The sequence below is a fragment of the Mycetomoellerius zeteki genome, unplaced genomic scaffold (genome assembly GCF_001594055.1).
Source record: "Mycetomoellerius zeteki isolate Tzet28-1 unplaced genomic scaffold, Tzet1.0 scaffold221, whole genome shotgun sequence".
Classification (NCBI taxonomy): Eukaryota; Metazoa; Arthropoda; class Insecta; order Hymenoptera; family Formicidae; genus Mycetomoellerius; species Mycetomoellerius zeteki.
Window position 1 is genome coordinate 1,195,730 of NW_017257184.1, and position 25,184 is coordinate 1,220,913.

The window sequence follows — 25,184 nt, forward strand, 5'->3', positions numbered from 1 at the left end:
AAAATGTTTTCATGGGAACTAACTTCGACGGTATATACAAACGCTAACAAAAATTGCACTAATTTCTATTTCCTACGAAAAATCGCTCGCTATATTATAAATAATTGTTATAAATATTCCGTCATGGTTATAAATATTATATTACATTAATATAAGTGTCATAAATATTATATTATAAATAAAGGAAATTATTCGTTTTTCTTACAAATGCTGTGAAAAATGAATATGCATGAATATATATAATTGATGCTAATTTCGAAGTTTGTATTGATTGATTCGGCGTTTTGCGGATATTTAAAGAGTACAAAATAGAACAATGTACTTATACATGGAAAGGATAGTTTTGCTAAAGTATATAAAAATTTAACTAGACACAGATTTGAAAATAATTTTGTTGGACCATTAAAATAATTATGTAAAACGTTCAAACTGATTGCTGGAATATGTTAAAACTTTTTGAAGCATTATTCATCGCTTGAAATTCCTACGTTATTATTTTGGTCGTTCAATAAAATTATTTTCAGGTCTGTACCGAGCTTTAAATACTTCGACAAAATCGTTCTTTTCGTGCAACGTGCACATAATCAAAAATTATGGAATATTATTTATGGAACAGTAAATTCAGTACATGGTCGATGGCAGCTCGGCGCTGCCTTACAATTAACGTAAAAAGACTATCGTGTTTCTTGATTTCGGAATTGGATTATAATTGTCAATTTATATATTCTATAATATTGCATGAAATACAGATAATATATAGGAACGAGACAATAGGACAATGAAGGACATAATAATGGTTTTGTACCATATAGTATGAATCTCTATCAAATCTTCATATTTATCGCGGATACTTTTAACGAGAATTCAGATACGGTCACAAACACATTCTACAGAACTCATTCAGTTTAACAAGCTATCTAATCAATCATCGCTTTCATACACAGGAAAGTGACAAATTCGAGTGCAACGCCACTCGGAAGACGATAAAATGCATCTACTCGCGAACCGAGTTGCCGGCCGTAACGCAATTTCAGTCTTATCTCACCCCGTGTATCACATTTCGGCTCTCCTACCGTCGCTCTAAGAGGGAGGGAAGTCTCCCGCGTTACACATCGCGTGCGCACCGTCCGAGGAACTTATTGTGGTTCGTGCCACCTTTATCTACCTAATCCAATATTTCGTTTCGTACCTCGTTGCTAGCCGGTTTTCTCCGCGATTTTGCGTGGTACGCGAAAACAAGCTCGACGGTACATCGCAACGCTGCTGCTGCCGTCGCTGTCGACGATGGCACGATTCGCGATGTACAAACACACACATACACATGCAGTGCGCGCGCACACTTGGTGCTGGGATAATTGATTGGATTTAACAAACGTTGCAAACGAGTTTTGCCCAGGCGCGAATATGCAGGGCTCGCACAAGATATAAGTGCACTATGTAAAATCGTTCTTGCAGAAGTGACTCAAAATTTAGCAATTGGAAACCAAAATTCAAAATTCTACTTGGGAATAGTAATTTAAAAGGAGCTTTATGCATACATCTAACGGTTTAAATATAGACATCTTCTTTATCAACGAGAAAACGGCAGAACTCTCTTAATTTTTTGAGAATATTTGTTTCTACAAAATATTGGCAGCTGATAGTCTGATATAAAATAAAAAGTTGTTTACATAATAATATAAAATAGCATATATAAATACTAATAAAAAGAAAACCTGTTTGTAAAGAAATTAAATATCTCTTATGAGATATCTTTCGGCATTTCTATATTAATAAATTTTATTTTAAAAACTGATTTCTGTTTTAACCTTCAAACCATAACCTCCCTTGAGTACCTACAGGTGCGAATTGGGATTTGACATTTTTAATTGCAAGAATTTTTAATTGCTCTTTTGAAAATTAAAACAGAAATTTCTTTAAAATCGTTCTTTTCTGAAGTATAATTTTCTCACAAATCCAATGGTATTACTCAAATTTAATGAAAAAGGATATTTAACGTAGTGAGAATAAGCCGCGGTAACTGTTCATGCGCAATTGTCAGCAAATTGAAAATTTTCGTGGTGCGAATTCGTGCTAGCGTACGGTTTGAAGGTTAAAAATCTGTCTTTTAATAAAAAATAAAAATTTTTTATTTATTGATGTGATAGATAATTTGAAACATGTAAAATTTTTAACATCAAAGGGGATTAGCGAATTTTCCTTGTATAAAGCAAAATTTTACCTGATACGCATCAATATTCATGACTTTCTGTATGTAAGTTAAAGAATGATTAACGATCTTGTCGGACGTTGTACAACAAAGCTGATGTAAAGGTGATTTCGATTAAGCTTCGAAAAGAGTTTTTTTATTGTTTTTAAGGAAATTTTTAGAAATTATTTTTGGAAAATTAAATTTTTTTCACAGTTATTTTGTATCTTTTATTTATTATTGTTTGAAATAGATTTGTTATTTTTTTGTATAAAAAACATTAATATATACTAAATCTATGGTCCATGCTGTGCATTGGTTTTCGCATCGTGTACTCCGGTTCATCTGTGGCCAACCGAATCTTTAAATAGACTGCAATTAAAAAAATGAAACGTCATAATAATCAGAACACTTCCGTTCATTATCAGAACTAGAATTATCTTGCTAAGTTAATTTTTTATCTTTTTAGGGGGCTCGAAAACATAAAAAACAGAATGAAAATCAAACTTTTTTTTATAAACAAGTATCATTTATTTATTTATTGAACGAAATGAATAATTCTAGTTCGAACAATAGCCGTAATTATTCTGATTAAAATGTCATTATTAGAAGTCATATTTTTTAAAATTTCAATTTAATAGAAAATCCAGATTTATACGGCAGAAAGAACGGTTTTATTAAAGTATCCAAAAGTGTAGCTATACAGATCTAAAATTAATTTTGTTCGACCAAAATAATTAGTAGAAAACGTGACGAACGATACTGCAAAAAGTTTTGACATTTTAGGAATCAGTTTGAGCGTTCTATATAATTATTTTAATAATCCAACATAATTATTTTCTGCTCTGTTTCTAGTTACAATTTTAAATACTTTCGCAAAACTGTTCTTTTCATGTGTTCGCAACGTACGATATAAAAATCAAATGGGTCTATTAATTATTTATATTTTTTAATATATTTTTATTTATATATTTTATATATTTTTATATTATTCTATTTTTAAATATTAAAAAAAAATATCAAATATATCTTCAAACAACAACATAACAATAAAGAACAAAAAGTAATTTTGAAAAATATTTGATTGCCTCTCTTTCAAAAAAATTTCTGAAATCCTAAAAAAACAATGCGATAAAGTAGAAAGCCTTCGTAATTTATTGAGTAATAGCTATACAATTTTGTTAATATAAAATGAATAATTTTCCGTTGTTAGACATATGGGAAAAAATTGGACCAGAGATAACAAATTATATAGTCCGAAATGTTGTTGTACGCAATTGTTGAGATAATTGCTAATTACATTAATCGGAGTTTAATGATCCCAAGTTCATTCTACACACGACCTGAAATTCGTCGGAATTCAAGATAGAATTCCATTATAGTTTTATGCGCCTCGTAAAACATTCGAAGAGTCAGAATGTAAACTGTAAAATGTGCATGAAAATACAAGTATACGTTAAAATACGTAGCGTATCACATTGTAAATAAAATTACATCCTGAAATGTGATGCGAATTATAGGTTGTTCAAAGTAAGCTTTACGGGCATATCTCGTGATCGTTAAAAAAATCATTCCCTCGTACTCGTTGGTGGAATGAATCGCGTAGTCAGATTACGTGTTCATTTCTCATCAAAGCAGCGAGAATTCGTGGTGAGCAATCAGCGGGGTGGCTCGTTATAGTTCGAAATTCGGTTCAATCTTCTCCAACTAGTGTGAAATATCGTCAGGTAAACCAACGGAAATGCAATACCGAATTCACCAAAAGCGGAATGTGTTTACTTTGAAATCGTAAAATCGTCGCGAACAACGTAATGACTGATTAATCGCATAAACATTATAATAAGCGGATAATTACTCACCAGTCGATGTTGCAGTCGGTCGACGACACCGTCTTTTCGCCGATCGATCCTTTCTGTCCCGGGCATTCGCTCCGTCGATCGATCCGCTTTGCTTCAGACACTCACTCGCGCGGATATCAGTCGGTCGGGGAAACGCCGGTTTAACTCGTGAGTCTTCGCGCCAATTAGCACAAACACGATAATCGCCCGTCGTACATAATCGCCAACGCATCCCTTATCGCATTCGAGACGAGCAAACGTCGCAATATACACCGTTCGCCGTTCGCTTTATCGATCCGACGTGACGTCTCCCGTATGATGCACTCGCGCTCGCTAACGTTCGAGGCGCGCGACGAAAACGTTACCAAATTACGCGACGGCAACTTCAGAGCGGTGGTGGCGCGATAACCTCGATTCGCGACACGACGGAAAGTTGGTTAATTTTACCGTCGCGCGCGCACTAATTCAACGTCCCGAAATCGCTCATCGGTTTGACGCAAATGTCGCAAATGCTTTCGACACCCTCGTGTGTACTTATAATATATGGTAGTACGCGAGACTCGACGCAAAACAATTGCGGAACGATCCTCGCGGCGCCGATGACACTCGGAGTAAATAATGTAACCGACGCGACAAAGGCTGCGTTCCGTTTCACGCATGATGTGCATAATGCATCGTTTATCCTTGTTTAACATTCGGTGAATAACAAGGATAAAAAATGCATCATGCGCATCGTGCGTGAAACGGAACGTAGCCTAAGGGTGATAATTCATTTGTGCGTTTTTGTCGTACGACGAATTTTTCGTCAAGCCTGTTGATTGGCTACAAGACAGAGAGATCCGAGGACCTCTCTGTCCTGTACACATTTGTCTTACGACGAAACGCACAAATGAAATAGCACCCTAGGACGACCGCGTGCATCAAAAGAAAGTAACTAGGCACTAGTCAAAACAGAAATATTATATTTGTCCGTTTTTTGTCGTATAAATTTTTCAATCATGTTAATTGGCTGCATGGCAGAAAAGTTTTCGGATTTTTTATTCTATAGTAATCAACAGGTTTGAAAATTTGTTATTCGACAAAAAACAAATAAATGCAATATTAGCCTAATCGACGAGTCATAATAAGTGCGGTTCACTTGACGCTATAAATGTTTCGAAGCACTTGATTGGCTAATAGGAAGAAAGAATTTTACTAATATCGTTTTTTTACAAATGTAATTAAATTTTAATCTTGATTAAAATAGCTCTTCATTTTTTTCTAGTTTTAAGAATTAGAAAAAGATGAAGAATAAATTGTATCAAGATTAAAGTTAATCTACATACATTGATAGAAACGGGCATAATTGACCAATCAAAAAATCCTTCGAAACATTTATAGCATCAAGTGGACTAATAATATTAATTTCTACTACTATAGATTAACTTTAATCACGATTTAATTTATTCTTTAATTTTTTCGAATTTTTAGAACTAGAGGGTGTGATACACTTAATGTTACATACATTTGTCCGTTTTTACCATACAAATTTTTTAACCGTGTTAATTGGCTGAAGGACTGAGAGGTTCTCAAATATCTCTATTCTATAGCTAATCAGGCTTGAAAAATTTGTCGTGTGACAAAAACAATTAGCCTAACGTTACAAATGCTTCGAAACATTTGATTGACCAATTAGAAGAGAGAATTTTATTAATTGACCAGTCAAAGAACGTTTTAAAGTATTTGTAACATTGAGTAGTCGTAGAAAAAAAAGAAGTAAGTTATATAAACTGAGATTATAGTTAACCTACATTTTCATAAAATTGCTGACTTATGTAAGATTGATTTCGATTTGATATGTGAACTGAAATATATGAAAATTATTCCGTTATACATGTAATTTTTCATATTTTTCAACACGTTACAACACTATTCTAATTGTACTTATTGTATAGAAAAATATTCAATATGTGATTCAAAAAGATAAATATATGCGTAGATCTTTGTTATATAACTGAATGATCTGTTGTTGTTATAACTTGAAGGCTGATTTAAAAATTTTTTTTGTTTTGACTTAAAAATCAATCATTGTGACAAAATTGACCAATTGTTCAAGTATCCTTGATAATTAATAAAACAAAGATTTACTTACTGATAAAATTAAATTTATTCACTGAAGTACAGAAATACTTCAATCACTTGTCACATATTTTCGATTATTTTATCAAAGCGCACAAAGCATAAGTACACTTTAATATTATAAAGGAATTAATCATATTAAAGCATTTATAATAATTAATAGATATTATATAATAAATGTATTAATCGCTCATATTAAAGTGCAGTAAAATCAATTTGTCATTATTAATACGAGACATTAGATTTGAAAAAGCGACAAAAACGGCAATATTAGAGGAGCATTTCGTTTTCCGAATAATGCGCATTATGTATTTATCCTTTTATCCTTTTTTTATATTCGGTGAACAATAAGGATAAAATGATATATTATGTGCATCATGCGTGAAACGGAAGGCACTCTCAGTCTGTAACTGAACTAAATAGTACACTCATATTTAAAATAAGTATAAATGTTATAACTTCAAATATATATATTTACTATACGTTTGTGAAACTTGGTCAAAGCAAAAAAAGTTTTAAACTGCTATTCATAGTCGATTTTTATATTTATCCGCTCACGACACGAGTTAAAGTTACGCACGCGATACGATCGAGCTCCAGACAATCAATTCGCATCGCGGGAAAAAGGCAATAATGAATTCGACTATCGATTTAACATCCTAATTTTATTATAGGAAAATCATTAAGTACAGTCTTAATGTCAAACTAATCAGAGAGAATATTAATATCTTAAGACATTACTTAAGAAAGTCTTAAAATAAGATCCAATTATGAATACCGTCCTTAGGTCGGTCGAATTCAGCCAATCAGTACGAAATGGATTAAAATTTAAATTATTTGATTGGTCAAATTCCAATCTCTAATCCTTAATCTTCAATGCGTAGTGTGACACAGGCTTTGCTATCGCTGAGAATTACAGAATAGGGATCTAAGGTCGATATTAGCATCTTAAGACAAATCTTACTTAAGACCGTCTTAAAATAAGCACCGACTATGAATATCGGCTATAGTGTAATTTAGTGAAGCCATAGCGAACAAACCTATTATATGTCGGTGCATTTATGTATTTTGACTCGTTTCGTTATTTTTTTGCTTCTGTTAGATTTATATTTTTGGATCTAATGGAATATGCCAATCAGATGCAAGAGCTCATTGGCTACGTTTACACCGTCCATTTAGGCCGCGGCCTATACAATAGATATCTTTGTTTATCATATAGGTTAAACAAAGACATCTATCGTATAGGTCGCGGACTAAGCACACGGTGTAAACGTAGCCATTGAGCGGTCGTGCTTCTGGATGCACTTAATGAAGTTATAGAGAATTCGATTGGATGCACTCAGTGCGCACTGGTGCACATTAGAGACACTATAATAAGAGACTATGCTTGCTTTTCAGCAAGGACACAGTCAGACACTGTGTAACACAGTGAGTCGTTTTATCCTTGTTGTTTTCCAACGTTAAATCTATGTTATACGCCTTGCTGGAAAGCAAAGCGTATAACATAGATGGGCTAATTTTTGATTGGCTGGATATGGAATGGCAGAAGCCAATCAAAAGTCGTGCTGATAATAGATAGTACAGCCTGAATTCTGATTGGCTTCTGCTTTCCTACTTTTTCTGCTTTTCCGTCCTAGTTGCGAACGCGTCCTATGACTTATCGTCCTGTGAACGCCATTTTCTATTCAACTAGAACTTATGCCAGTCTCTTATTATAGTGTCTCTAGTGCACATTAAAACCGTCGTACACAAAATAACGTAAAGGTATATTTATAAATAAACATAGAAATTGATTAAATCTTGAAATACTCAATACATTTTATTGTACTATTAGATAAAATATGTATTTCATAATTCGAAATATTCATTTTTATACTCAAATTAAATCAATGTACAACGGATTTAATATGCATCAGTGTGCTTCCAATCGAATTCTCCATTAGTCTCTCAATCTCAGTGCGTTCAACACGGAGCTCCAAAATCGCATTTCGTTTCCCGCGAATGTTTTGCTTGTCGACGGCAGGCTCAGTACGAATGTCGAGTCTCGCGAAATGTACGCCGCACGGTGAAGGTGTCTTGTATAACGTTCGAAAGAGCGACAACGGTTGTAATTTCAAATTTGTTTTCGCGTGGCGTGAAGTCAGTCGCGCGCGTGTTTTGTTTATGTCGCTCTCGTCGCGTCGCCCCGCTCATCCCTATACAGTCAGTCTCGCGATGCTCGCCGTTCGGTGCGTGAGTTCGGATCTACAATAGGTGTTTTAAGCCTTAAGTCGTAAGAAACTGACCAATTACAGTCGAATTCGAGAAGAATAATCGACTACGATTCGTCCATTTCTTAGGGCTTAAGGCTTAAAACTCTATTGTATATCCAGGGTAATGCGGGGTCTACAATAAAAGTCGTTGCGGTCGTAGGATCTTAAGTCGTAGAAAATTAATCAATCGTAGTCGATTATTCTTCTCACATTCGACTGTGATTGATTAATTTTTTACGACTTAAGACTCTACGACCGCTACGATTTCTATTGTAGACCCTACATAATGTTTCCGAGAATTCCGAGATCGCGTTCCGCGTCTCGCGCATGTTTCGCCTATCAACCGTGAGAAGCGAACGAGTGTCGGGAGTATCGAATCTAATGGCGCATTATCGTTGCGGGAGTGTCGAATACCGCGTACAAGAGCGATTAACTCGACGATCGTAATTGGGGCAAACGCGTCGTTTCATATTGTCCTTTCAGTTGAAAGCGATCGAACATCGAAAACATGTGGATTGATCCGGATATCACGCGCGATATCAATCTGCATTACTGCCGAAATATGAGGATTCCCGAGCGATCCATCGCGTATCCCGAAGTTGTCTCTGAGCCCACGTACCGCTGTGAAGTTGCCGCGTGAAACGGCCAAACTGATGCACCGTGGGCGAAATGGCGAACGCGTCGATGTGTGTCGCGTTAAGCCGAAATACATTGAAGAGCACAGGCAATAGGAACAGGAAATCACGAATTTCGATCTATCAGAAATCAAAGACATAGAGAATGGACTACGCGATCCATGTGTTAAAATGGTCGATAAAGGTAAGAGAGAGGGACCGTGGAAGACGGTCAATCTCTATCTCTTATTTTCATTCAACGATGTAATAGGAGAGAGAATTATGTGTTTTATGTATGCGATGTGTTTTAAGCCTGGGATTGCCACGCGAAACGCAGCCGATCGTGAACGTCGTGATCAGCCGCTTTTTTCCAATCGATTCATATATGCGCGAATAATCGGAGAAATGAAGCGGTCGATGGAAAAATAGTGACTCAGCTTGCAATGGGTAAATATTTCCGAGGAACGGAACGGCCGACGAGGAGACGGCGAATCAACTTGTGAGTAAATTCAGTCATATTCGCGTGATGAACCGTTTGTTTCATTAAAGATTCAACACCTTTTTCATTACCGTGATTTTATACGTATCTCGCTCGCTCGTCCTCGATGTGTTATTGAAGTAAAATCCGAGTTTGTTATTTAACAAAATGAACTTCTTTTATCCTCTGTGCTCTGACTTTTTATGTGCACAAACACATCGCAAAAAAATGATACAAGTCAAAAACATAAAATTGTTCCGGAGAGAGAAAAGAAAATTGCATATTTTAAAATTATTTATTACGACATAAATCAACTAGATTATAAATTGTTTGTTTCAAGTCGTTTAGAAGTAATGTAGATATTAATTTTGTTATAGTGTCATATATATTATCCCTAAAAACTACTCCTATTTTGGTTCGTGTAATTTTTCTTTAAAAAGTAGAATATTTGAATTCAACTTGTGTTACTTTTCCTGATTGAAGGTCGATATTTTTAGAATACAATTTCTACGTAATACAAAATTCGAAAAAATTCGATTTATTTAATTTTTCTTGCGAGGGTGCAATATGTCAAAATAAAAATATTAAATTATAGCAAGTATAATATTTGCTTGTACCAAAAAATAGTTTAAAGAATAAAGAATAATATTATATTTTCAATTTTATTTAATTATTTATAATTAAATATATATAATATAATAATAAAATTGATTTCTTTTACTTTTATGATTTAAAATAATTTTTAAATGCTTTAAATAATTGTATTGGATTTAATAATATACATATATAAAATTAATAATCAATGATATACGCACAAATGATAATCACGCTTCAATGTGCAATATTTCAAGCTGCAACACATTGATGAAAAAGAAGAATAACAATACATTCTATAAACATTTGCGTAATTGTTGCAAGAAATGCAACATTAAAAAAAAAGTCCTATTTTATGGTACATGTACATTTTAATATCTCTGCGTTGCAATTTCTCTGCAACGATATATTTCACGCATCGTTATGATGTGGCGATTTATTTCGGCGTGACCTGCATATTGCGTGATCAATAAGATATTTGCGATGGCAGAGCTACGAAACTAAGTTATAAAAAAACATAGCGTGAATGATACATTTAACTTTCAATCCGTATATTTACGAATCGATAAAAATATTTCATTTGCGCATACATATTACGATATTTTATTTTTGCTTTTATGGTTTTGCAGCGACATTAATGTAAGCTCGTAACATTACAATAATCCGTTGAATGATCGCACGTGATCAATTAATTACTAAATCTGTTAATTCTCTTGATTGTATGATCCCTTTGTAATTTATCATATTTTAAGGTTATTGACTTTGAAATTTAATTTCAGACGGAATTATAAATTAATTACAAATAAATTTATTCATTTTATCTGTAAATTCATATACTAGCGATATAATTTCGTATAAACGGTTTAAAAAATCGTGAAAATTACACAATGAATATATTACTAAACAACTAACAATTTCCTTTTGAATTTAGTTTAACTCACGGCACATAAAATTTAGCGATTGATTACTCCCGCTGTGTATAATAATACGAATGCACGATCATCGCGATATGAAACGCGAAAGAGCATTACGCGTGAGCGACTATTCATTGCCAGAGTAATAAATTACACTTGCAAATGGCATTACTTTCGATTATTCGCTCTATCGCTTCCTCAAAACTTGATCAAATTAACAAGCGAACAAATTAACGTTCGGCTGTCCACTAGCTGCTGCGTAAACGTTACGCTTTTGCAGTCGTCGGCATTAACTGTCGCTGTAATAAAAAGAGGGATGATGTCCCCCAACGGTAATCCGTGAATAATTTGCGGGAACAAATCGCGATAATGATCCTCTTTCAAAACTGCTACTGATAAATTAAACAAATATGCCCGTCCCGTCGATCTGTCGATCATTTTCGCATTGTCTCCTGCGTGGTATTGATCACCATTCATCCGTACGGTATTTTCTCTTAATACGACTTTCCATCATGAAATCCTCTACAGTTTACAGTTTGATAAACGACAACAACCATGGCCGACGAGAGATGATGTATCTCGAGGTCGTTCGGATCGCATATCGCCGCTCGTTAATAAAACGCAGCCTCCCAATTTTGCTTCGTAACGCCGCGGACTAACAAATCACGAAATACCATTATTTCCCGATATACATTTGCATGTCGCGTAATTAAATAATCATTTCTATCCACTCGAAAATAAACACCTCGATCTCACTTGTGACATTATAATTGCACTTTGCTTTAATTCCTATCCGCAAATGTGGGAGCGTACAATGAAGACTATGTCCTTTTTTTTTTTCAAAGTTAAAAGTTAAATACGAATTTACAATTATGTTAATGATTATTCGTACATTGCAATTTTATATTAGAATGTAATCGAATACGTATAATTGCTATACATACATTATTAAAATCATAAAAAATTATTATGCTTACAATGTGGATAAAATAATTTGTCCTGTTAATTTATTTATAACTACAATTTTACAATTTTCATCTCGTGACGGTTATAATGATCTTTTATGAATACTTATAACATTTACATGTTTAATATTTTGTACACGTATTATATTTTGACATACTGTTATATATGGGCGAGTTTTTTAATTCATCGATTGATCAATCACATTATGCGCAAATGTAATTTTGTTCCGTAAAAGCTGCATTTGCACATAATGTGATTGATCAATCGATGAATAAAAAAACTTGCTCTATTTTATGGATATTCTGAAACGTAAACGATAAATCGTAGAAACAGCTTTGATTTTTACATACCCGTTATTCATTAGTTCTCCAAGCGACTCCACTTTTATCCACGATAAAACGAAGGATTTGATTCGACATATATACAGGGAGGAAACGTAATTGATTGGGGACTCGAATGTTGCTGAATGAAAACGACTTTACATTTCGCCACGATAGTCCCTCTTAATTGGCTTATTAGTCGTGAAAGTCATGATCGAGCTAAACGACGAGGACTGTCCCTCGGCAATGCTTCGATGTGGTAGATTGAAAATTTGATCGACGGTTCAGGGGTGTCGAGGCCATCGACGACGGATATATTCTCGTCGATTCGACGAACGATCGTTGAAAAACACGGTCACTTGTTCGATTCAGGTCTCGTTTTATTCTTCGGGATCGACTCGGTGTAACACGCGAAGCGGCATTAACGCAGATTTGATTTCTATCGCGTCACACAGAAGAATTTCTAACTGCCACCTCCTCGCGCGAACGCTAAAATTTGCATGACTCTCTGTCATGCGCTCAGTATGTTTTGATAAAATTCGAAGTCATATTCGGAATGAACGCGATGATCATCAATTATTATTATCAAGCAAGTTTCTAGAACTGCTTAAATTTTAAATTATAGTAAAAATAAATTCTAGAGCCGTTTAAATTTTCGTAAAAAGTACAGTGCAATGAAATTTTGAACTTCGAATCAAATTTGTATTGATTCAGTCAATTGATATCATTTTTTTATAATTGAAATGTTTTATATTAATGTGTTAGCAGTATTTTTTATATATACCTATAATCATCATGTAAATATAACTAGAAATATTGGAAAGAAAAGTACTTTCTGTTAAATAAAATCAAATTTCTTTTCTTTTTTCTTGTTCTCTTGCCAGTAATTTTGGGGAAAAGTTATTATTGAATGATTATTCTTTTGTAATTTTAACAATAACAGAACGTAAAATTTTATGAATTATTAATGTATATACAAAATACAAAATACTTGTAACTTGTACTTCGTGTGAGATACGTTATTTCGAGCTTTCTTCAAGGTTATATAAGAGAGTCAAAACAGGTTAATTAGCAATTCGAAGTTTCACCACTTTCTCTAGCACCACCCGTTACTCTGTTTGGTGTAACAAGCTGTTGTGTATGAATTAACATGTGCTAATTCTGAGCTGTATATAAATTCATTCTGTTTCAACATAGAACACTGCAGCATAATAGGTAGAAGGTTCTTTTGATACCAATTGTGGTTACTAGAGAATAATTTTGATAACATATAAACACAACAACGTGAAAATACTATTTATTATTACATTTTCTGAAAATTTCTATAGAAATATAAATAAAATATTGACATTGAAACAAGCCAGTAGAATAAGACTATAAAGTAGAAAACTAAGAAGAAAATATAATGTCGGTGTCTCAAAAAGGATATAAATATTCCTGTAAAAGAATGTCTATAAAGGTTCTTATAAAAATAAAAAAAAAAGAGGAAAATAGTTACATAAACTTAATAACATAGTTAATCTGATATTTTTAAATAATTTTTTACACACTTTTTTTGTACACATTATTTGTGCGAATTATGTGACTTTTCAAATGTAATAATTCTGATTTTAGTATTTAATTTATTATATCATTCGTTTCTGCGCATATATATAGAAATAAAAGACCAAATAAAATTGATCTAAATACTTCCAAATATTTTATTTCATGAAATAATTACTTGCATGAATATATCACGGTTTTATAAAAATTTCAATCCTATTGTCTAATGTTGAACATTTGTAACTCCTGTGTGTAAAAGCCGCTTATAACTTAATATTTTTTAATATTCATTATTTAATATTCATAAGTTTATGTAATTATTACACGTTACATTTATGTACTTACATATATACTTACGTCAGATTATTAAACGTATTTAAAATTTTTATATTGGCTCGTAGCTCTTCTTTTATGTATTGTAAAATTTTTATTTTCTCATATTTTGCGTGAGATGCTGCCAAGTGACTTGAATATTAACATTTAATGGTACCGAGCAAGTAAGTTCTGAATAATAGACGTATTTCGAATTATATCATACCGTCTATACAAAGTTCTCATGAGATGGGAATAGGACACGATTAACAATTAAAAGTTTTATGCAGTTTCACAGCAAATTTGTGACGCTGTAGCATACGATTGTGCGCGAATTAATGTCCGGTAATCACGAACTTTGTTGCAATTTGTTCTATTCCGAATTCGGAAGCTGAATGCGTGAATCAGTTGAACGACGAATATTACAAGTAATTATGTGCACCGTTGAGATATTAAAATGATGTCCGGCGCAGCATCGTGTTTTCTGTGACAGCAAAACTTTCCAAAATGCGAATACGGTAATGTCTCACGTTAACCCACATCTTAATGTTCGTATGCAATATGCAGCTACGCCACGTCGTGCGTTGATTCGAAACGGGCTGCCCCATAACGATTGCCTACAAAAATTTTACTGCCTACTGAAACTTCGTTCTTATGTGAATACCGGTTTTCTCTATGTACATAGAATGGCGCCAAAATTGCACACGAATATATTTGATTTTGATTTTTTTGCGTTTTTATGAATGAAATTATATATATAATTTTGAATTCAATTTATTAAACAAGAGATATAAAAATATATTTGATTTTTCATTCCAAACATTTTTTTTAATTGTTTGGCTGTTATTTCAGTTTCAGCACTTTATTAATTTAAAAAACGACTTCTTAAATATTGATTTTATAACTCAATAAGAGTTTACTCGGTATATAAATAATCATGGAAAACAATTAATAATAACATAAATAAAAACACGTAGTTTTATAATATGAGAGTATCATTTTATAATAACTATATTATAACATTTTATTTATTTCTTTATTACGCGATTACTTCAATTTTTGATGTACTTAAAATGGATCCGATCAAATAAAATTAAGCATTAATTTGTGTGCGGCAGCATGGGTCAGGAGATAAATCGAAATCGTACAATGAGACACGATTAACAATTAAAAGTTCTAGTAATTTCAGTCATGTCAGCTATTAACGGGTCGATGTGCGTGAGTTAACACGGGACAATCGTGAATTCGTGGAAACTCATTTCGCCTGGAATTCCACGTAGAACGACATGCGAATACGAATCAGTCAAACGACCGTTACAGCAGCGCTCAGAATCGTTCGCGCTACACCATGCAAGTCATTACGAATGGTGAATGGATATTATATTATAGCTGACATTTCTGTCGGTTGAATCTGTGACGTTAAGACTGTCGACGCAAACGAGGACGTCGGCGTCATCGGTTCGCATGACGTCTCGGGACGACGATATAATTTGCAACCAAGCAAGCGCTTCTCTGTATTAACATATTCAAATCTTCATGTTTCGAAGGTACGGCTGTCCCTATAGCTTGACATAAATGATTCATTGTTCATGAATCAACGCGCATCACTTGTAACGCCAGTTAATCACTGAGAGCTCCGTTCCGAAATTCGAAGTTCGTCTGTGTGAATATAAATTAATTAAAACAAATTTGATATCCGATTGAACAGTGTGGATTGTAATTACTTATAAATAATTTATACTTATAATTATTCGTGTTCTATTTCGACGAAGCCCGATAACATTCTTTCGTATTATGACTTCCAACGTGTTCGTTTATCTAAACGTTTTATTCGTCGAAATTTTTTATGAAAACAAATGTCGGGAAATTATAACCTTATCTTCTTGTAAAATTATGTGATAATAATTACAAGAGTTTCTCTCTCGCTATTTCTTTCCCCTTCCCGCCCCTCTCTGTTATTTGCCGTATATTTTTTATACAAAATAAAAGTATGTAGTGACATACAATAATATATATATACGTCTAATCGATTTTGACGAAATATCAAAAAAATTCTTCAATTTTATGCGCTAATATGACAAGTAATCCAAGAATCCTGTAACCGAGGAAACTCAGAATAGCTGAAATAAATAAAATATATTTAAATTCGAGAAGCGTACGGATAAATATTTGAATAAAATATATTTAAATATTTTTGTTCGTACGCTTCCCGAAGCATCCAATAAATGCAAGTTGGTTAACATTGTAGGATTAACAATTTAAAGTTTTGGTCTCTTCCGGGGATTCATGCACACATGGGAAAACGGGTGGTCATGCCATGGCGTATATATGTGAATTAACGCGTGTTTATTGAATTATTCAGAGTCTAGTCTACTGTTGATACCAGCCGGTGTGGGAAGAGCCGACTTTTTAATCACATCGGATCGTTTGGAACGCTCCGGCGGAGAGCAAGCGTTCTTTATATCGGGCGTTCAATGTAAATTGTAAGTGATACAAATACCAGGAACTCTCCGACCGGTGATATTAACGTTTCTTCCTCTCTTGTACTCGTCGGACCATATTTTCCATCCCGTCGCGCTCTTTTTACCCGTTTTCACGGAAGAAACATCGCGTTTCTTTATCTTTCTGTTGTATTCCTCGTCTCGAGGTATTCTTTTTCCATTGCCATTTCTTGCCATTGTTTTTGCCTCTATATATTATATACTGAAGTTATATACATTCAACAGAAACTAAATGAAAAGCTATCCCAGTAGATGGCCATCGAAAACACTTGATCATCATGTATGCCAACAAACGGTCGCATAGCTCCGTGAAACTTTCATAAAAGCTAATAGAAAAAAGTTTGATCCACTCTCAAGGGAAATAAATTCGGAGAAATTCAAGATTTATGTACACTGACTCGCACATGTTATATACACTGAACAAATTTCTGGTTGAAAATGTACGAATTAGAATTTTCTGGTTAAATTAGAATTCTAGTTGAGATAACTGGAATTCTGGTTGATATATTATTTGTGATAAAATCTATATTAGAATTTCTATTTTTACCGGAACAATTAATTGTATTAGTCGAAATTCTAGTTCCTCAAATAGAAATTTAGTAGATTTTTAAGAAAATTCTGATTCTATTTCATTATTCACCAGAATTACTATATTTTACTCTAACCAGACCATTTTTCTCACATCAGTACAATATTTGTATATATTGTGTGTGTATGTGTATATGCGTGTGCGTGTGCGTGTGCGTGTGCGTGCGTGCGTGCGTGCATGTGTGTATACGCGTTATATCGTGTTGATCGCAAAGTACTTTTCATTAAATTGCTTCTCTGTAGCATGTTCTGCGAGTTTAGGATATAAAAAAATACACTCCTAGCGTTTGCTGATCGCCTCTTTACTGACAACCATCCTTTGTTTACCTAGAAATTACATAGTCGAAGGGAAAAACGTGGTACTCTTTGCGAACAAAATTCACCTGTGTGTCTCCATCGAGAACAATGGCAAACCGAGTTCGTGCGGAGCATAGTAGCAAAAATTTGTCTTGTTCTGTCGAGAATGTGACAGCGGTTCGCACGTCGCGTCGCGTCGTCGGCACGAGGCAGCCAGAGCGGCGCGCCGTGTACGGAAATGACGATTCGAGCTGATGAGAATCGGTGGGAAAAGCCCGTGCGGCGGTAGGATTCGCTACCGCATCCCTTTCTTCGCGAACGAATGCGAGGAACGCTACGATGTAATTTCCTGTCAGCGCAATCTCGAGCGACACGACAAGCACATATAGCGCGTATTAAATGCGATTTACTGGAAATGGGCGGGAATGCATCGCGTCGCATCGGTTCGGGATAACGAAACGTACGGTTGATTGGTTGTAACAAGTGATTGATGCCATTACCGGTTTCCGTGCACGCTCGTGCGTGTGTGTGTATGTGCTCACGCGTATAAATTATCTGTACACATGGCACACATTGCTTGGACATTAGCGGATTACCGTCCACCACGCGACGTATGTATCTCTTTCGACGAGTAAAGAGGGCAGTGGGAGGTTTGGACGATGGGTATGTTCTCTTAACTTATCATTCTATTAGCATATCGGCTAGCCTCGTTACGAATGACTGCAGTGATAAATCGCTCGTTCCTGCGGCTCCTTTACGTGTTCTTAACAGATGACGGCTAACGGCCATTCAAGTCACGACGCATACAAAGTACCGCACATAGATATGTAGGTTTATACACGAGGGTTGTTCTAGAATAATCATTTCACATCTAGATACTCTTTCAATAATTTGCAATAGAATTCGTGCTAACGGAAATATGCTTTAATAATTTTTATAACCATCTGAAATTAATAAGGTCTAATTGAATTGGCATTTAGAAATGATAACAGATAAAACGATATTTTTAGAGAGAGATTATCGTTTAAGCTATTTTTAGTGTAATTTAAACTTGAAATTGAGTTTCATTATAAATATGTAAATTTACTATTTAAATTTGTGAAAAGAAATGAAAATCGAATTCTTATTAAAAGAAAATCATTAAAATCGAATTAATCAAATAATTTAAATAAAAGTAGATAATTTTAGAACACTTTATATGTAGATAAACGCAGCGTCTGCTATCTGAAGATTGAAGTATTAATATTTCAAGGCGATACTGCTTTGATCAACAGTTTAATCTTGTGGTCGTAAACAACTAGCTCATAAATAATTTTAAACATAAATGTTTCTATTCTTTAATTTCTTTGAAGTATATGTTTATATTCACATATCTCTCTCTCTCTCTCTCTCTCTCTCTCTCTGCATTTAGTGTTATATGCATATTGTGTATATATGTTTTTCATATTAGATGAATGTTGGAATCAGATATTGCAGCACTTATCATTAAGAATGACATGTAAATACAGAGTATACTTATATCTGTAATCTGTATTTACATATCATGTGTGATAGTGTCTCTGTGATTCTCAAATATGTTTAAATATATTTCATTTAATGAAAAATTGCTAAATTATATTTCACAAAACTAACCTTGATGGTTCGAGTAGATACAATCTATTGTATTATTTTCTATTTTCTTTAATCAGAGAGAATTTGCTAAAAAGTGATGTGACAATACTCGATGTGCTTGAGCATTTTCAAGCGTCATTGTCTTTTATAACACTCTTAATTAAACTATAAGCCTTTATAAAAGATGTTTTAATATAGATACAATATCGGGAAGAAAAGGGAAAATGACATAAATGTACAATATAAGAGCGAAATGCTCTCTAACAAACGAGTATTGTATTAAAAATGTTTTCGCTAAAAGTGCCGTGTATTTTGCTTATAAATATCAGAATATTGTTAATCGATATTAAGCAAGTCGTTTTCACAATTCTCTGATACGCAACTGTGTCATAATTCTTCTTGAACGCCTCTCTTTCTGTTATACTTGAGCTCTTTTATGTCATGCATGACGATACGCAGTAAATTTGATACGCGGCTTTGATACGAGTCTTACATATACTTACATTCTCACACGTATTTGTCATCGGCGACAGCAAAAAAACGGATCACGGCGCCGTACTGTCACCGCGGTTTCACGTATCCACGTGCTTGCTAGCAGCGTGATCCATGATCGACCAATTAGGACTTGTTTCCGTTTGGGGTGCGATCCCTTCCATCGCGTCGTGGTGTTAGCATCGGTACCGTCTCGCTCTCTTCTCGCGGCCGTCGTAGAACGTGAGGTACGGATCACATATACGGCTGGACCACTGGGAGAACACGGCTTTATTTCAAGCATCAGAAGCTAACTTGGCAATTCATCGTCCGTCAGAGAAGCGATATTCGAAGACCTCTTACGTACCAGACCAAATTTTCAATATTGGCATTACAGTCGCAACTATTCGTTACTAAGCATTTAGTAACTCTACGGATTAAAATAAGTCTTTCATATCGATCTAATTCTAAATTACGCAATAATGGCCGATAGAATCAAAATTCTTGTGCAAAAGAGAACTTCTCTCAAGTCTCAAATTACCAATTTATCAAATGCTCTCGACAAAAGTAATCTTGATAACACCGCGTTAAGGCTACGGATCACGCGGCTAACACATTTATACAACGCGTATGAAGAATATAATGACGAACTCGCGGTTTTAGATCCGAACGATTCGCATCATGACGAATTTACAAATATTCAGGAAAGATTTTATAACCTCACGAGTAAAATTGAAACTTTTTTAAATACGGCAAACACGTCGACTAGCGGCATATCAAACGACGAAACACAAAGTGACCGAATAGAGAGCAGTGTGAGTACAAAGTCCCGGCGATTAAAATTACCCTTTTTTAGGCACCTTTACCCACTTTTGATGGCAGTTACGAAAACTGGCTGTTATTTAAAAACATTTAGTAACATGGTAGGCTCAAGAACGGATCTATCTGATGTTGACAAATTGCATTATCTCAAAGCAACTTTAGTCGGGGAAGCTGCAAATAAAACAAAGATCTTCGCGATCGACGGAATCAACTATTCTAAGGCTTGGGAATTGCTAGAACGGTCCTACAAAGTCAAGAAAATTTTAATTTCGCTACACCTTTCGTTGATCATAAACGCGGATGCATTAGTAAAGGAAACCTCCACCGGCCTATCTAAACTCGCGAATGATAACACGTTGCGTCGTTGAGTGCCTTGGGGGCACTCAACGTTTTCCGTCACTCCTGAGATAATCGTACACATTTTAGAGAGCAAATTGCCGAAGACTGCGGTAGACAGGTGGGAGGCAACCCTTGGTAGAAACGAGTTCCCCAAGCTCGATCAACTTTATAAATTTTTGTATAAATCCGCCGTGTGTCAAAACGCGAACGAACAAGGACTGCAGATGCAGGTAAAGAGATAGGCGAACCATCGAATAAAAAGAGACATTAAAAAAGATACTCGTCGTTATACGTTGCGTCGTGGTAATGCGAACATTTTCAATGTGATGCGTGATTAAGAAAATATTTGTGATATCAAACAATAAAGACGAAAATACAGTGCAAGTTCATTAATATTGTGTTGTATTGATTTCACACGAACACTTTCTAAGAGTGCAATTTTGCCTCGTTTTAGTATCGCTCACGTTTTTCGTCTTCTTTATTGGCGAGTCGTACATGAATTTGCAAATGCTATTGCAGCTGTGAATACGTACCCTCTCGTTCAAACAACATAGAAAATAGTTTGACATCATATGGGTCCCACAGGAAAATTGCCATTGAAGTACCGTGTTTTGTATTCGCAACAGTAATTGTGAAACAATAGTAAACACAAGCTATTTCGGGAAAATTTATAATCTAATTTATAATCTGAAAGGACATTGTGTAATGTTTAATTTGATGTATTAAGCGTAAGTTTTTTAAAAAGATTTCTATAGCAAATAAATCAAAACCATAAGATACAATTTCAATTTTATATGATATTGAATTTTAATAATATAATAATATATAATTTTAATAATATGATTATCATTGATAATAAAAATAGATATCAATATAATTTTGAGATACAAATAAATATTTTTAAAAGTTTGTTTGCTTCTCTATAATAATTAATTATTCTACAATAACATAAATTGTTTCGTACTCTCTAAATCTGAATCAGTGGATAATCACTGATATCAGTGCCAAGTATGCCACTGGTAATCAGTGAATTAAATGTGAGATCTCTAACCTAGCTAATCTTTATTATGTGATCTAACTAACCTTGTTTTAGTGCTTAAATTCAATGAATATGGTATTGGAAGATTGAAATTAACGTGCAAATATCTATTTTAGTCAAATAATGCTCAAATATTCTTTCTTTTTTAGTTGAACTTCATTGATTATCAGTGCCAAGTATGCCACTGGGTAATTAGTGACTATCCACTGATTCAGATTTAGAGAGTATATTATTTCATTGTAAAAATATCAGATGATATAATGTATATGTATAATTACTGTACTTTCAACAATATATTCGATTCAATAGTATGAATAAGTTATATATAATTTATTGTACACAAATCTGTATAAGCTATATAATACGTATTATAATTCCTAAATTCATTTAATACTTTATGTCACTGGAGAGTTTATATACAACAATGTAGGCATATCTGTATCATTATTTGATGCTGAACTGAAAAAAGAGTTTGGTTATAGTTACCAATGTTGAGTGAAATAATTTTATCCAAATGTCCAGATAATATAACTAAATATAATTTTACTTATATAAATATTTAATAAATATTATCAAACTGTATTACCATCAGTAATACTTACTAAAATTTGTAAAGGTAAAATTGTGTTCGGTTATATTACCTGAACATTTGGTTGGAACTGTTTCGCTCAACGCTTGATGGCTATAACTAGATTCGTTTTTCAGTGTGCACCATTATTTGATATTCAATTTTTGTCGTCAGTGTAACCCGTTATAGTTTAAACTCTAGTTTCAACGACACGATCGATCGCGGATAAGTTCCGCTTCGGTGTACACCATTGCGCAAGACCAGCTCAGACACTCCCGGCACAAAAGTGTAATACGTTTCCCGATATTCTCCGCATCTATGGTTTAGTACACGCGTTTACACCTGTGAATCTTTTCACGGTATTGCGCGCGAGAAGTAGCCCGATAAATTTTTCGCCAAAAATTTCCGCGAGCGCCGGGTATACCAAACGAACCGTAACAATAACGCCACTAACAGCCGGCGTTAGCAATGGCCGATCGTTGGCCGAGCCAATGCGAATTTTACAATTCATACTGTAACCGATAAATATGATGTACATACTCCATACGGTAGAAATCGTAAAATATTACGGCACGATCTGATAATGATAACGAATATTCCCAGGGAACGTTTCCTACTGCAGCCAGCTGCAGTGCGGTCGTGCGAAATTTAGTATCGCAAATAATCGATTAAGAATCGTTCATCAAATCAGCTAGAAGACAGGATATTGAATATCCGATGCTCTCCATATTAAATGAAATGAATAATTCGCACTCCATTCTCTCTCTTTCTTTTTCTTTCCTCTCTTTTTTTCTTTCTTTCACGGTATGAATACTTTTAGAACATGTTTAAGATTGGTAGTTTTAATTTTATCAATTTCGATAAAATGTAATCGTATCTTTCGTATATTGACATATCACAAATATTTCTAAAATTGATTAATTAGGATATCGAGAAACTTTTGGACTTATCACGGAACAAGTCCAAAAATAACGGATTTCTTTTGCTTTTTATTTACCAAAAGACGATAAGTAACGATCATCGTGGCGTTTCAATTTTAGATGCAATGTTATTATATTTCTCATATGAAATATAATTTTTGTGGCGTAGTCGTTGATCACATAGTATGCCAGAAAATTTTCGCTTCTGGCCTAAAGTATTGTTCCCAAACAAATCATAGAGGCATGATAGCAGGAAAGTAGCAATAACCGTTGCCATTTACAACAGTGGTTGTGGCTCGGGCTACTTTATATTCTAGCCGGTCGAGCGTTCAGACAGTTCGTTGCACTTCACGTTACGTGTTCGCGATAGATGCTCGCAGTGATGCATTCGAACGCAACTGTCCTGACAACAATGTATTTGAATAGTCATCCGCGATCGTGAATCTTACACCGTTTCCAGTCAATTGGTGGATATCGATCGATGTACCTACATCCACAATTTTAGGCATTAATAATCATAAACACAAGCGCAAAGGCTGGGGTAATAAATCTCATACGTGGAGGGTGAGTTTAAATGTCTTGCCGGCGGCGAAAGAATGCGTAATGTTTTCTGTAAATAGGATCTCCCTACCGATTTTTCGTCTTTCTGAATGGCATCATACGCCGCGGATTTGTGGATGTTACTATCTTGTCACGCCATAAATTTCGATGTTTCGCCCTTATCTGCCAACTATCGACGTGCACTGAAAGTTTCCTTCGCTTCTCCATCCCCAAAATAGGCGCGATTCTTACGTGTCTTTTTATTCCTCCGAAACTTCGTCATGTATTATCCTATTTTTCCCGCCTGTGTCGTACGAGAGCATCGCGTTCCGATCTCTCTAAAGTCTTAGGAAAAGAACCCCGAAGCTCTTCGAGCGTCTTTTTTTTTACTTTACAAATTCTTCTGCTACTCTGCGATACCTTACTCTGCGATATGCCGAGGGTTTCTTCTCATATGAAAACAGCATCATATTTCCAAGAAAATTTTATTTTAGCAAATACTTGGAATTAATATCCGGTATGGAAATCGTTTGCAAAGTTGTTGACAAGAAATCAATTACCAAATTTTTTTGATAAAGTAAAATATTTTTACCTTAACAATGAGATGTAGAGATGTGTATGTTGGAATTCTATTGAATAAGGCTAAAGCAATTTGAGATCAATCCTTTTTAACAATTGATTAGGTCAAATTTAAACCACCTAACTATTAAATGCAATTAAGATGAGAAGAGCATGTAAGCGGATCGGATAGACATACTTTGGTAAGATAGTAAGCTCGAGTCTCTCACAAAGCCGATTGGGAAGAATCATGTTCGTAATCCTTTAATGTCTCACGTTTTAACTTGGTAATAATAGATATACCTTATCATAAGATAATTTTGTGCTAGGAAAAGATTTATTTTATTGTTAAATAATTATAACGACAAATATATGTATATAAAGAATATATGACATATCGTATTTACAAAATTTCTTTTTATTGAAATTCTATCTTCATAAATTATTATTTTGTATCATATGTATCATCAATTTATTAAAATAGATAATTTAATAAAATGGAATAAGTAATGGCATAATAGACAAACGCATTTTATTAATTATTTTAAACATAAGTTTCGAAAACTGTTTCTTGAATATCTTTATTATTTTTCAATTTTTATGTAATTAACTTGATTGACTTGAAAAATTACATATTGCATAAACAATTTGTTATTACGATGTAAAATATTAAAAATTTTATACTGTAAATGCACAAATCTGAATTATATACTATTCTATGGACTGTGCGCCGATTCGACCGAGACAGATGGTATTAATCGTAGCAATAATCAGTATGTATATAGAAGAACGTC